We start from the raw sequence: 13,844 nt of genomic DNA, 5'->3' as shown, positions 1-13,844 counted from the left end.
CAATGATAAATAAAATCTTCAAAGTTACAGCACCACATGCGTACATTTACACATTAGCTATTAATTTGAGCAATTATTTGTTCAAATTCAAACAATGATAACATCAAAACATATAAACGATCCAAACCATATTTTCAATTGCACTATATAATATTTGATATTCTAATTTAAATAATTATATATCAATCCAAATATTATTAATATACTAGTATTCCACCCGTGCGATGCACAGATAAAGTTTATAAAATATATATAAACTTATGCTACATGACAAATTGGAATACTCACCGCTATACTATATAACATTAATATTAGAGAAACTCATTAATATTTTAACTACTTGACTAATGTTTGTTATTGACCTTCCAAACAAATTAAAACATAATTTAATTAAATTATGATAAACTGAAACATTTTATAAATAATTGTTTATATATAAATTTATAAATTTTATATAATGCTAAACACACATTAATACAAAAAAAATTATTTTAATTTTATAAATGAAAAAAATAAATTAAATATACAAAATGATAAATGTTACAATCCAAATTATAAAATTTGAGAAAACAAATTATCAGGCCTCATTCTTATTCAAGTCTATTACAAAAATATATTTAAATATAGCCTAACAAAAAATCTGGCCCAATCCAACTCGACCCAATTAACCCAAACCCATTAAATATACAAAATGATAAATGTTACAATCCAAATTATAAAATTTGAGAAAACAAATTATCAGGCCTCATTCTTATTCAAGTCTATTACAACAATATATTTAAATACAGCCTAACAAAAAATCTGACCCAATCCAACTCGACCCAATTAACCCAAACCCGACACCCAACATATAAACACTAAAATCTACTCATCTAAAACCCTAATCACCTCGCCACTCTTCTTTCGTCCCAACTGCAGACTGCGGTGCTACAAAGGGGCCTGGCATAGAAAGAAACTAGAAAGTCCATATTCCATTTCACAGGTCACAGGTGGGGGTCTAATTTTGAGTAAGCACTAAGCAGTACATTACATGGGCCCTTTGGACAGCCGTAGACGCCATAGTTTACTTTGCCAGTTCTCTCTCATCCCTGTAGCTTTTCAAAATTTATCCACCCACATTGCTCATCGTGCATCAATCATCATATTCTTCAACAATTGTTATTATTGGATTTTTAGACTTCGTTTTTTTATATTTACATAAAAGTTTTTGAATAAGAGAATGTTATTCTAAGAATTGCATTCGCCACTCTTCTTTCGTCCCAACTGCAGACTGCAGTGCTACTTTACCACTCTTCTTTATTCTCTTCTGCATCGCCTATTATCAACATAAACTACCATTCTCCTGATTCTACAGCTTTGCCTTACGGCTCCCTCATTCATCATGCGACTACATCTGGAAATCTGAACAAAAGCAGTGAAACAAATCGGATCTAAACAAATAGGTAAAGCCGAAATTCTTTATGTTCACTTTTTTTTTTTTTAAAGGTTTTTAATGTATAAGCTATTTATTTAATTTTTGATCTGAAACCGTGTGTATGTTCTATTTTTTTTCGATCATTAATATTTTTTTCTAATATAATTTTTTTTTTTCATTTTTTTAAGATTTTCATTTGTAGTAGATTTATTATGTTTTGTACTATTTTTTCAAATGCAAAATTTACAGTATTCATCTGAAAAATTAGATCTAAAGTTGAATGTATGTCCATTTTTTTCCTGATTGTTATTTGTTTTTTATTTTTTTTTATTAATTTTCTAATACACTACAATTTTTCAAATTCATATGGGTTGCTGCTGGCATTCTCTAAGATAATAACATGGATTTTTTTGTGAAGTTATCTGTCTTTTGTTAAATAATATTGAAGGGAAGGCTGAACAAACACTTCCTCACCTAATTTTATTAAAGGCAAAGTTCAAATTTATTTACTCCACCTTGGTCTCATCTGTATGTGATTTTTGTGTGGCAGGTAGGATTTTATAAGCCAGTAATACTTTATGTTCTTATCCTGGTGTACAAAAGACAATTGAATACCGTCTTTTGTGTTGACGAATCCAACTGATTTGAGCAGGTTATTGGCTGACCATTCTTTTGTGTTATCTATTCTTGCTTCGTATTTAGATATCAAAGCATTTTTGTTTCTTCTTTTAATACCAAACTTAATGTTCTGTATTTTTTTATTAATATTTTTTTTTTTATGTATTTGAATACAATTTCTTTTGGTTCAATTTTTTTAAATTTATAATTTATAGTAGATTTATTCTTTTTTTTTTTAACATGCAAATTTCTCAGACTTTATATAAAAATTATTAAAAAAGAAAAATAAACCTCATCACTTTTTATTTTTTGTCACTGCAAAACTTTCTATAAGAAGAAAATAGTAATTAAGTAATTGATATTATTAAAACAATAATTTTCTATTGTATATTTAACACATGGTAGAAAAATAATGATGCTACTCTATAACTAAACAAAAAATATTCAATCAGTTTTCTGAATATATCTGAATAACAAAAAATATTCTGAATATATCGTCAGTTTTATTGGATATATGTTTATTGAAATACTATGGTGTGGCTGAATGTTTATTTTATCAATAGCTTTTAAAAGTGAATTGAACTTAGAAACTCACTTCGGTTTGAATTTTTCTACTATTATGATCATACTTTACTCTTGATTATTTCAAGTCTCAATGATGGCATTCAGAAAGAGGTTACTTGGTATGCTGTTCAAACCCCTAGAAAATGGTTTCTCCATTCACCAAAACAAATGAGAAACATATAAACATTTATAAAAATCCCATTCCATAATATTAAAAATGGATGAATTTCATACGTGAAGCCTATACAGTTCTTCATGAGATAGAGATGGTTTAAAATGATAGAAAGGAAAGTATCACCTTTGTTTCTTGAACAACTGTGTCATAAGATAGATGAGCTACAATGCAAATGTGGGGTTTCACCATGTATCCAATATGTGCTATTTATAGATAGTTTGCCCCCAAAATGTAGTTTCAAAATTTTGTACTTCTTGAACACCATGCCTACTTCTGCTGCAAGTAGAGTTCGGAAACCAATGTATCTGCTGTACCTTTCAACCATTGTATATTTTTATTATCAGTTAACAGTAGCAAGTACTATTGGAAATTCAATGGAGTAGTTAAATGTCTGTCAAGTACTATTGGAAATTCAATGGAGTAGTTAAATGTCTGTCAAGTACTATTGGAAATTCAATGGAGTAGTTAAATGTCTGTCAGACATAAAGAAGTGTATGTTTTAGAGAAGAAATATAAAATATAAAAAAAAAGGCAAAATTATATGGGTTGGAACATAGACGTCATCATTTTTCATGGGCGGGAAAATGAAAAAAAATTATTTACAAAAAAATGTTTGGCTTTATTATAATAGAGGATTACAACAAATTCATTCCGTGCATCGCACGGGTACAAATACTAATCCCTAATTCCCTATCTGAAATAAAAAATCCATAAATCCTAATTCCCTTTTCCCTCTACGGCTTCAGCACTGCCGACTGCGACTCGTCTCGTCTCCCTCAGGCCTCACCTCTCCGTCAGCCCGTCGTCTACTCAACTTTGGTTGTCGAATTGTAGAGTTGGAATTTACCCATCCTCCCCCAGTCTCGCTGCGCATCAACGCCAGAATCTGCAAAGCTAAGAGTATGAGACGCAGGCACATAGTGATACAAGCCTGCAACCTCACAATCTTTCTCTGGTAATCTACCCTGCTGTGACGACAAATGTTTATCAGTTCACGTTTCATTTTTGTAATTGTGTGTTTCCTTTGTTTTGTAAGTTGCAATTTCGAGACAATTTTTCTCCTGGAATAAGCAACAACCAAATGGGGAAATTGAATAGTATATTCTAATTAATCATTACATGAGAAACTGGCAGAAACCAATTTTTTAACAGGCAAGATAGAATGATATTTGAATATTAATCTTGTCAACTTTGTAGAGTCTCTGCTCTTGAAAGTTGAAACCAGCTAATTTTACTCAAGTGCTGCTGCTGTTAATTTGTTGTTACTTTGTCATTCAAATGTTAGGGAGTACGGAAAAATTATTACGGAATGATATTTGAATACTCATATGGGATAATAACTTATTATGTTAATAGTAACTCAATGGAAATGTGGAGTTCATTTTGTTATTTGAATGTTTTTGTTATTCAAATTGTATACTTTATGCTATTTCGTTTTATATTTTCTCACTGGTTTCACATTTTGACTTTCAATTATTATGTTAGTATTTGTGTGTCAATAATATATTTATTCAAATTATTGGTATTTTTCTCACTGGTTTAGACGGAAAGCCTTCTCCCGAATTAATCCTGAATCGAAACCGAACTTTTTCAAACCGAACCAAATTATAATGTTAAACTGAATGGTATCATTTTTTTTAATACCGAAAAACCGAGCTGAATCCCTAAATGCCCACGCCTATCGCAGACTGCAACAGAACCCTTGCCATATATGCCATCCACCGTTCTGGTTTTTTGAAATCTCATCGGCTCAGTCTCTGTCTGCCAGCATCACCGTCAGAGTAAGCCCACCATCTCCCTCAAAGCCTTTATGTAGTTGTTTGCTCACAAATTCTGTCAATGTGTGGTTATGTATAATATATTATATTATACATGTCTGGCTGTTAGTTTTTGGACTAATTGTGTTTCAGATATGCACAAGGATTATGTTAGTTCAAGCTTAAACATTATGCACTGAATTGGAGTAACCCAATTTTATGTCTTTTTAACAAGTCACATTTTTCAGATAATCTTCATATTTCTGGTTTTCTTAATTAATTTTGGCCTTTCTGTTCTGTGATTTTTGGCAGTTGATATTCATTGCTGAGCAGATACTAGATAATGGGTAAGGTTTTCTTGGATTTCCCAATTAGTTTACTGCCTATAAAAGAAATGAAAACAACTACTTCATAGCATTTTTGGCTTTTCATTTATCTTTTTTTATTTTTTTTTATTTTTTATTTTTATTTTTATAAATCCTTTTTCTAGCAGATGAAGATAATAGATCTAGAAGAGAACGCAGGAAGGCTGCCCGTTTATCGAAGAACAAGAAGAAGTTTGATTCATGGCTTCAACATCATCATGTAAGATGCTTATTGGAATAATATGGGAGTCCTTTAGGCTGGTTTGGACTTTGGAGAAACTCATTGGGTTATGCAGAATCATTTTCTAGCAGTTTCTTAAATAATTTTTTTCACAGATTGCAAATATTGATTTTAGTCTTTTATTCCTACATCAATAAATTGCAGAAATCATTGCCAGTTTTGAAGTCAAAGCATGCAAAAATACAGCAGGGGATTGTAGGCCCAAAAAGTAGTGAGGCTATGTCCAAGGATTCTGATAGTGAAGCAGAACATAACATTGAGCTTTCTCCAGTAGTGGAAAACACAGAAGTTAAGACAAACAATTTGAAAAGGAAATGTGACTTAAGTTCAAACACAAGGTTCAATGAATATCTGGAAATGGAGATGACAGGAGGGGTTAATTCTGCAGAGGATGATATGAGACTGGAAAGGAAACTTGCAAAGAAACTCAGAGTCAAGGATGGGAAACTGAGTGGTGGTGATGATATTAATATGTTATTTGAAGGAATTCCGTCTATTCTTAACTCTGTTGATGAAGTACAAGAATTTTCAAAGGGTAAAAAGGGTCGCACTTCAGGCACGAAGAAGAAATTAGTGGATGTGGATGTGAATGTAGTGGGTGAAGTAGTTGATAAAAGGGTTAGAAAATCTGATTCTATAGATAAGCCAAAAAAGAAAAAAACAAAATTTGAAGAGTATCTTGAATTGGAAAATGGCACAATTTCAGCTGAGGAGGATCGAGCTTTGGAGAAAAAGCTTGCGAAGAAGCTCAAGGTTAAGGGAGGGAAATTAAATCGAGATGATGATGGTATTAATATGTTATTTGATGGCATTCCTTCTGCTCTTGAATTGTTTGAGGGTGAAAAACTCCAAGGTCCTCGAAAGATCTTGGATGAAACATTGCATAGAAAATGTAAAAGCTTGAAGTCAGTCAAACAAAAGCAAGTCATAGAAGGAGAGCAAGATCAGGATCAGGTGTCTGTAAAGACAACTGATAAAGCACTTAGAGCATCTTACCCAGCAACGTCTTCAGGTATTGAGGTGGGACTGGGAAAACTTCCTTCTGCTCAAGCTGCATTTGGAGGAAATACAAAATATATTGCCCCACACTTGAGATCTCATATGGGCAATGAATCACAAGACCATGCTCAAATTCGTAGACAAATCCGAGGTATGGGGTCTTAGGAACTGTTTCGGTATTTTGCACAATACATGTTTGTTCCTTTGTTCCTGTTATTCGGATTTCTGGTGCCCTAACTCAACTTCTTCTAGGTCTTTTGAATAGGCTCTCTGAATCTAATGTGGAATCAATCACTGGTGATATGTGTACAATCTTCCATGTAAGTTACTAAACCCTTCACACAATTGACTTGACACTAAATTTAGGCAAAAGAATATATTGTCTTTATTAGAATTGAGAGTAAAAAATTGCTAATTTATTATGTGTGTGCCCATAAAGTAAGGTAGTAGTGTATTTTGGAGTGCACGGATGTTGGGAAAGTGTGATGGTATGTGTTATTAATAAAAAAGAGTTGCACCTCATGTCTCTAAATGATGGTCTCATTTAAAATGTAGTTCTATTATAGGATGAGATCTGTGTGTGTATACGGACCTATTTAGTTTATGATTGGCTAAAAAGAATTTGTTAATGTATTAGAGTTCCAATAGACCTTTCCTGCAAATGTATTGTTAGGCAGGATAAAAATGGTTGATTTTTTCCAGGTATTTCCTTCGGTTTTAGTGGTTTCCAAGTGTTACAAGATGATTTTTCTGACCTGTCATTTACTCATGCAATCATCTATGAGAGGCTGAGAGCTAAACACAATTGTCATTCTCTGTATATGTCCTTTCAGTATTGGTGACTTGGTGTTTTCCCGAACTGACATTCATTTTAATAGTATAGAATACTTAAAAGCTTTTCTATGTCTTGAACTTAGCTCATGTCTTCTGTGTAGATTGGTCTTTCATCATTCACGGGAAATTCAAATTTGTACCTGAACTCCCCTGTCTCTTGAACTTGCAGACAGTTGATTGCAGTCTTCGTTCATTAATTATAAATGAAGAGGTTTTGGCATCATGTTCCGGAGGTCCACGTGGCAATGAACAGTTAAGAATGCAACTCTTTGTGTTTTCTTTTCAAAATTTTCATGATGTAGCTTGTCTATCTGGTTGCATATCTTTCCTATCTTATTTCTGCATGCAAAAAATACCAGGTTGATTTTCATGTAGTTTATTCTTTCTTAATAGAGGAGAATATTTTGATAAATGCAGAACCAAACTCTTTCCATCTTTTGTGTTCTAAACTGTTGAAGTAAAAAATGGGAGGAATTTGATATGCCATCATTGGCCAATTTAATGTATAAAGTTTCCTAATAAATAGTAGGATGAATCCATGGTGATTTGTATCACCAACATTAGCATTAGCTAGTGCACAATGCTTCTGGACAATTGTAGTAACTACAATTAGTTAAGTTTGGTCATGGATTGCATTGTTGTTTGATATCTCTGTATTCTTTAGGCACCTTGATATCTCAATGTTCCTTTTTGTGGGTGCGGTCCTGCAATTAAATAATGTTTTATTCCCTTTCTTTTTAACATTATTGCACCTTTTTTTAATTTTACATTTATCGTGGTTTCCTGATGTTGACAGATATGCAGCAGTATTTGCAGCTTTTGTTGCTGGCATGGCTAGCTTAGTTGGTATTGACTTCAGTGCCAAGCTTCTAGCTTCTCTGGCAAGAAATTTTGAGGTGCATGACATGTTAACAAGTATTCAAGCCTTTTATTTATTTATTACGGAGTATTTTTTTTTTTTAAATTATAAATTATAAATTGTTTGTTAAACAGCAAAAATTCCAGTGTGTGTATAACCTATAAGCACTTTTAAACTCTTATCTGTTCTTCTTTTGTGTTGTGTTCTTTGTATATAGGATGAGTACCTGAAAGAAGACACTATGTCATTGCGGAATCTGACTCTTCTATTTTCATATTTGTACACATTTGGCGTTTTCTCTAGGTGAGTGAAAATTTTGAATCCTCATTTCTTCCATTTACAGGGTATAAATGGAGCCTAGAGTCCTGCAAGTCACATATTTACTTTTACATTATTTTTGTTGCTTTCTAGTGGATTGGCTCACTCATGGTTCATTGTGCTTGTTATTACTCTAATGTACAAACGAACAAAGATGGATGACAACCTTTCTTTAGCAGAATCCCATGTGCATGCAAATTAAACCAACATTTTAGCATGTTATGTATTGTTCAGAAATGTAATCGATGCTGGATTTTCATCGACTTATCTATGATTCAGTTTGGTTATAAATATTTTCTTATCCCTGGCTATTTGACCAATGTTTGAAGCTACTTATTATGCTTCGCAGTGACTTAATGTATGACTTCTTGGTAATTCTGAGTAAGAGACTGACAGAAGCTGATGTTTCTACAATTTTAGCAGTCTTACAATGTAAGTCATTATTATTATTATTGTCATTATTTTTATTTTTATTATTACTCTGTTTTATTATTATTAGGGTAGTGTTACTCATAAATCACTTTTATCTTTTTTATTGTTGTATTCAATTTGTTGAAAACAGTTGTCTCTAGCAAAAATTTCCCACTAATGGGCTAGTTGGTATGGAAACAGTTGTCACTTTTTATCCTTTTTGGTGGGTGACTGAACAGCTTGTGGTATGAAATTGAGAGGTGATGATCCTGTTGGAATGAAGAACTTTATAATTAGCATTCAGAACAGGGTTAATGAATTGAAAACCTTATCTAGAGATGCACAATCCAGTCTTGACAGCAAAAGGGTATACTTGCAATCTGCTCTTATTATACTACCATTATGGTGTCTTTGTTTGTAAGACATATTTTTTCTATGTATTTATCTGAGTATATATATTTAATTGTGTTGCTGCAGATGGAGTTCATGCTTGAGACAATATGTGATATAAAAAACAATAAGAAGAGGCCCAAGGAGGACACCATGCAGCTTACCCGAATAAAAAAATGGCTACAGAAGGTGTGCATCATTGTTATATCAGTTATTCAGAAAGTATGCTTTATATGCTGCAGAAAAAGAGATCTGGTGCACTGGATTCAGTTAAGCACCAGCTGTGCGATGCATGAAATCTTTATGTTTACATAAATGATAACTGAGTATTTTGTTTAATATCCAATTCCAATATCTAGCTTATTCATTGCTTGGTGGATGTGATGCCGGAAAGGTATTTAGTGCTGCCATCATTTTGTATGTGGTTAATGTTTCTACCATCCTCTTTATCTCGGGTAGACATGTAAACACTCTTAGAGAAAGCTAGCTTCATTATTTGGTGGAACTTTGTCGCAACCAAAACTCATTTTCTCATTATGTTTCTTGCTTTACAGTGACATTAAGGTGATAATCATTTCTATGTTTTCTACCACTTGCTTAAGTATGCATTGGATTATCTTACATGTGTTACTGTTCTGAACAAACCACCTTTTTATTTGGAGAAACACAAGTTATCAACTGAAGTTTGATGTAGTGACAGTTGTAATTCCTAATGTCAAATCATCTGACCACAGAAGTCAATCTGTGTATCTGTAATGATAAATCCCTATCTTAATTTTTCTTTTGATTACAGCTCAGAGTGGATGATATTCTACTTGGAGGATTAAGGTGGAGCAAGCTTGTTAATCCAGATAAGAGAGGTCAGTGGTGGTTGTCTGGGGATTTCAATGTGAATTCCAATCAAAACAATATTAGGGAGGTTGCAAACACAATTGACATGGAGGTCGTTGAGACTCAAAAAATGCTCCAGCTTGCTGCCACACAGAGGATGAACACAGATGCGAGGAGAGCAATTTTCTGTGTAATAATGAGCGGTGAGGACTACATTGATGCATTTGAGAAGCTTCTAAGATTGGACTTGCCTGGGAAGCAGGTCGGTCAGGATTCCTCCACTTTACAGTTAAATAGCACCCAACTTGATTTAGCTTCTCAACATATTATTCCGTTGTGCAGGATAGGGAGATAATGCGAGTTCTGTTAGAATGCTGCTTACAGGAGAAAGTATTTAATAAGTATTATTGTGCACTAGCATCTAAGTTATGCAGCCACGATAAGAACCATAAGTTTACTCTGCAGGTATGGGAAGAACAAGAGTTAAGTATGTAATTGATGTTGAAGTTGTATTCATCCTCCTTTTGTTGTTATGCAGTATTGCCTTTGGGACCATTTCAAGGAAGTGGAGTCGATGGAACTGATGAGATCAATGCACCTCTCAAAATTCATTGCACAGATGCTCGCATCTTATACTCTTTCCCTTTCGGTCTTAAAGCCGGTTGATCTAGGTGATGTCACACAATTAACTCCAAAAAGGATTATGCATTTCCGTATGCTTTTCGAAGCTATCTTTGAGTTCCCAGATAAACTAGTATGGAACATTTTTGAATTGCTTTGCCAGAGCACCAGTCCCTTTGTAACGGGATTGTCATCTTTATACGAGAATATGTTGCAAATGGTAACAAGTCTCTAGCAGGTAAATTCAAGATTGCCAAGAAGGCCATTAACAATGTTGAAGGAGTACTAATGTGAGCGCTGATGAGATTATATTTATTTATATATGTAATTTAGTTGAGGTACATTTTTGGTACACTATACTGCTTGCTTTAGAGCATCCATACTAGTAGTTTTTACTTGGTGTAGACACAGAAAATTTGAAGCCGACAAGTAGACCGATTAAATCATTATCGAGCCTAATTTCAGGGTTGATCATTAGTCCAAGTAAATTTGATTTGGGCTATTGAATTAAGTAATTAATTGGTCCAAGCCCATTTCATAATTGAATTATAATTATAATTATAATTTAAATATAATATGATTTTATTATATTTGAATTAGATAATTATAATTTAATTTGAATTAGAATTAGATGATAGAATAATGAACCTAGACTTGATTTTGGCAAGGTTCATTTTAGTAGATAATTAATTAATTTAATTTAATAAAAATTAGTGGAGTTTGTTGAGGGATTTTAGTTACAAACTTCACTATAAATAGAGCCTCAATTCCACTCTTCAAATGACACCTTAAATACATTGAAAACAACTTGAAGACTTGAGAGCTTGAAGACATTGAAGAACGCTTGACAACTTGAAGGCTTGAAGATTTGAGAGCTCTTTTGAAGGCATTTGAAGATCTGGAAGAATTAAAGGCATTGAAGGCATTTTTTGCAGGTTTTAAAGATCTTGAAGCAACTTGAAGCCTTTTTGTAGGTACTTTGAAGATCTTGGAGCCTTTTGAAGGCAACTTGAAGTCATTGCAGGAGCTTTAATTTGATGTTTTGCAAAGTTTATTGCTTCGGAGCTTGACGTTTGCTGTTGAAGATCACGCCGTTTGAATCCCGGAAGCTACGCCGTTTAAATCCCGGAGGCTACGCTATTTGAATCCTGGAGGCACTTCAATAGATAACGGCATTGAAGAACGCTTGAAGACTTGAACGCATTTTTGTTGATTTTGCAGGCAATTTGAATCCATTGCAGGGCTGATTACTTCTAAATTCTTGACGCTCGTTGTTGGAAGTCACGCCACTTAGATCCCGGAAGCTACGCCACTTAAATCCCGGGGGCACGCGCCACTTAAATCCCGGAGGCTACGCTATTTGAATCCCGGAGGCACTTCCATAGATAACGTCAGTGAAGAATCAGAGGACTAGACAGAGATTTTGTACCTGCATTGAATTATACACACGCTGTACACGGAATTTTGTGAATATATACAAAGTTTACTATTTTGTGTTTACACTTGGTTTTTTGGATGACAAAGAAGAGAGATATGATGATTTGGAGAGGAGAAATTTAATTTTTAGAAAGAATTAGTTGTTTTTTTTTTTGGATTCAGGAGGAGAAATTTTAGAATCTTTGCATTTTTTGCGTGTTGAGCGCAGGAGAGGTGTGTACTGCACACGCCTAGCACGCAAATAACTAGTTTCAATTTTTTTTTTTTTTTTTTTACCTAATAAAGCTGTTTTTCTCTTGTTTTTTTACCTTCACATTTTCTCTTTTCCTCATCGCTCTCTTTTTTGGCTTCTAAAAAATTGTGCAAAAATCAAATTGATGCGGATAATCTTATAATTAATTATAAGAATAAGGGTTAAATAGGCCACTCAACTATACACTAAAGTGCAATTAGGCTATAGACGAATTAAAAAAAAGATGATATTAGGTTCTTGAACAATACAAAATTATGCAATTAGGTCTAAAATAACATGCTTATCTAAAATTGTAGATTACCATTTTTAAAAATAATTTTTTAAACTAATTTTAAATAAAATAATTAATTAAAATTAATTTAAAAAAAAAAACTGCTGGAGACGATTCGTCAGACGAAGATATTCGTCTCCATGGCAAGGAGACGAAGGTTGGTCTCCCTGGCATGGAGACTAAGGCCGGAGACGAAGGTTCTGGATGGTCTCCGGCCATAGAGACAAAGAGACCTTCGCCTCCATGGCCATAGAGACGAAGCCTGTTTCCGGCATGTCCAGTTTAGTTTTTTTTTTTTTTTTTTTTTTTTTTTTTTTTTTTTTTTTTAATTTTAATTAATTATTTTATTTAAAATTAGTTTTAAAAAATTATTTTTAAAATTATAATCTACAATTTTAGGTAAATATGTCATTTTGGACCTAATTGCATAATTTTGTGTTTGTTCAGGGACCTAATTGTATCTTTTTTGAGTTCGGTGACCTAATTGCACTTTGGTGAGCCAGTTGAGTAGCCTATTTGACCCTTATTCCTATTAATATTTTGACATTTATTAGGTGTTTTCACATGGGACTAGGCGATGCATTTAATCAAGACTTTTATAATTTTTAAAATAGTAAATTTCAATATCTACAATTTACAAATTTAATAAGAGCCAATAATGTTACGCCCTTAACTGAAACAAATAAAAATGTCGGCGTAATTGTTTCTTAAAATGAATGATTCATATTATTTTGAATTTAGTATTATTTAATGATTTTCTTTATTTACCCTCTATTATATTATTTTCTTTCATTAAATAACTCTAAATTCCATTAGTATAAACTTTAGTAACGGAATATTCCGTTAACTATTTATTATTCTTAACTTACTCATTAATTTCTATAAAAAAAATGTCTTAGGTTCGAACCACATCCTAATTAGAGTTGGCATAATTGTTAAACATATACTACGAATATATTAAAACGTGTATATATATATATATATATATATATATATATATATATATATATATATATATATATATATATATATATATATATATATATATATAGGTTTACAATCAAATAGGAGCTCCCCCCTAGGTAGGAACATGGGAACTAATCCTAGCCATTTATTTAAGATGATCAATGTATTAGATTAAAACCTATTTTTATGATATTTAAGGTATGATGTTTATTTATTTTAAGTAATTGGGGATATTTAAGGTATTTTAGTATGAGAACCGTAGACTACATTCCAATTTATTCGCCGATTTTCACTCTTCTTCTCCATTACGCCTTTTCGTCTAGCATCTTTTCATCATTTGTTCATATATAGAATGTTGATGAAGGCGCGTTTATTTTGTATTGTTTCTTCCCCCCACTTTGTCTGTTTAAGACTGTCAATGTAAAAGCACTACCTCCTGCCTATACGTTGGTGGCCTGGTCATGGTTCATGAATGATGAATGAACAGGAAATTACTTGCCCGGATGCAATTGTTGGCGAT

The 13,844-nt window shown here is 32.8% G+C and overlaps 1 pseudogene; it reads left to right on the top strand.

Annotated features, from left to right (window-relative positions):
- Positions 1-3,412: 3,412 nt before the first annotated feature.
- On the top strand, positions 3,413-10,752 carry LOC109154802 (annotated as a pseudogene).
- Positions 10,753-13,844: the final 3,092 nt, after the last annotated feature.

Source organism: Ipomoea nil, unplaced genomic scaffold, assembly GCF_001879475.1.
Source record: "Ipomoea nil cultivar Tokyo-kokei standard unplaced genomic scaffold, Asagao_1.1 scaffold2653, whole genome shotgun sequence".
NCBI classification, from domain to species: Eukaryota; Viridiplantae; Streptophyta; class Magnoliopsida; order Solanales; family Convolvulaceae; genus Ipomoea; species Ipomoea nil.
The sequence above is the reverse complement of the archived record's forward strand: the minus strand, read 5'-3'. Positions and strand labels throughout refer to the sequence as shown.